The sequence below is a fragment of the Babylonia areolata genome, chromosome 1 (assembly GCF_041734735.1).
Source record: "Babylonia areolata isolate BAREFJ2019XMU chromosome 1, ASM4173473v1, whole genome shotgun sequence".
NCBI classification, from domain to species: domain Eukaryota; kingdom Metazoa; phylum Mollusca; class Gastropoda; order Neogastropoda; family Buccinidae; genus Babylonia; species Babylonia areolata.
The window spans coordinates 14,463,769-14,466,268 of NC_134876.1; the positions used below are offsets into that span (position 1 = coordinate 14,463,769).

The following is a 2,500-nucleotide window of genomic DNA, read 5'->3' on the forward strand; positions in this document are numbered from 1 at the left end:
CGTCGTCGTCGTCGTATTTCATCTTTGCCCACAAGCACTGAACAACGACAAACAAATACGCTGAACTCTGAACCCTAGCCCGTGAATATGTTAGCAGTATCAGAAGAGCAACAGCTGCAATGAACGTATGTCATCGTCATCACTGTCATCATGGGGACGTGCTGACAGTACGAAAAACTGTTGGAATGGTTTTTGAAGTTAGGTCATCATCATCGTCGTCGTTGTTGTATTTACCGTTTTCATTATCATCAAACTGCACCCAGCCCAAACATATTTGCTCACAACGACAATAGTCATAGCAGTCGCAACAACAACAACAACGACGACGACGACGACAACAACGACAGTATATCAACAACGATGAAAATAATGAATGATGATGATAATGTAGTAATTATAGTTGTAGCGTTTGAGGTAATGATAACAACAACAACAACAACAACAACAACAATAATAATAATAATAGCACCTACACCAACACCAATAATAATGATAACAATTGCAATTACCATTATTGTTGTTTGTGTTATTATTAGTATTATTCATGGCTCTGCCCAGGTAGGCAGTCTGTTGTACATATGACCGTGCGCTTTGAGCTTCGTCTGCGACCAAGGATAGGTGCTATTTAATTATGTGTCCATATTAATCAATCAATCAATCAAATAGTGGAAGTAGCAGCAGCAACGGCAATTAAAAAATAAATAAATAAATTTTAAACAAAAAAACATGGCATCTATCAGTCTGGAAAAACGGTCCAGGATATCTGAACTTTCGTGGGTTTTTTGTTTGTTTTGTTTTGTTTTTTTGTTTTCTATTGTTGGTTTTATTTTTTCAACTCCGCGTCTGTTGTGACTATACAAGCTGATGTGTCAATGACATCTATACTGCCCTGTCCATCGTCTGTTGTGACTATACAAGCTGATGTGTCAATGACATCTATGCTGCCCTGTCCATCGTCTGTTGTGACTATACAAGCTGATGTGTCAATGACATCTATGCTGCCCTGTCCATCGTCTGATGTGACTATACAAGCTGATGTGTCAATGACATCTATGCTGCCCTGTCCATCGTCTGTGACTATACAAGCTGATGTGGCAATGACATCTATGCTGCCCTGTCCATCGTCTGATGTGCGGTTTCTCCACTGTCAGCGTTTTAAATTCAGCTGTGTTCATTTTCCTGCAGTTTTGACAGTCCTCTGCGTTTTGCTACATCAGACGGGCGCAATAGCCGAGTGGTTAAAGCGTTGAACTTTCAATCTGAGGGTCCCAGGTTCGAATCTCGGTAACGGCGCCTGGTGGGTCAAGGTTGGAGATTTTTCCGATCTCCCAGGTCAACATATGTGCAGACCTGCTTGTGCCTGAACCCCTTTCGTGTGTATACCCAAGCAGAAGATAAAAAAACGCACGTTAAAGATCCTGTAATCAGCGTTCGGTGGGTTATGGAAACAAGAACGTACCCAGCATGCACACCCCCGGAAACGGAGTATGGCTGCCTACATGGCATGGGAAAAAAAAACGGCCATACACGTACATACGAGTGAACGTGGGAGTTGCAACTCACGAACGCAGAAGAAGAAAAAGAAGCTACATCACTCCCTAGGCTTTCTGAACGCCGTTCTTCAGCACGCTGTTCCGGACATCTTTGTCAGAAGGGTCTTGTTACCATGTGATGGACATTCCCTCGGGTCAGGTTTGTCAGATTCCTTCCTTCAAACACAACTGATTTAAGCCAGTGTCCCGTTTGCGTGAGGGTCGCTGGCCACAGCGTGAACCGATTGGAAACTGTGCATCATCAGGTTTGGGTGAACGCGTAAAATCTCTTCTGTTTGAGAGACGAGAACATTAAGATGTTGTTACTGTTCATAACAATAATGATGATTATTGATGATTTTGTTCCTTGTCGGTGCTGACTAAATGGTTTACACACATCACCGATTATTAAGATATTTGTGTGTTGTTGTTGTCATAAGAATAATGATGATTGTCGATGATTTTGTTTGTTTTCTGTGCTGACTAAATATTTGTTCATAACAATAATGATAATTATTTATGACTTTGTTTGTTGTCGGTTCTAACCAGAATGAATGGTTTACTTTAATTAGCAACGATTACGATGTTGTTGTTGTTGTTGTTCATAAAGAAAATGATAACACCAATCAATAAAGATAAAAAGATAATGCTGACATTGAGGATTTTGTTCGTTGTCAGCGCTGACTAAATGGTTCATGAAATTACCAACCACCTTCGCAACCATCGTCATCATCTGAGTGTGTGTGTATCTTTTTGCGTGCCAGAAATCTGATTGAATGACACGGGAAAAGAATGATGAGCGCCCAATGGCAGCCATCAGTCGGCTCTACCCAAGTAGGCAGCCTGTTGTGCAAATGACTCCGTGTTTGTAAAGCGCTTAGAGCTTGGTCTCCGACCGAGAACAGGCGCTATATAAATATCCATATCATCATCATCATGTTGTGCGAATGACCCTGAGTTTGTAAAGC

The 2,500-nt window shown here is 41.4% G+C and overlaps 1 protein-coding gene across 1 annotated transcript in view; it reads right to left on the reverse strand.

Annotated features, from left to right (window-relative positions):
* LOC143279855 (low-density lipoprotein receptor-related protein 2-like) overlaps positions 1 to 2,500 on the reverse strand; it is a 194,327-nt gene that overhangs the window by 164,953 nt on the left and 26,874 nt on the right. The window lies entirely within an intron of this gene.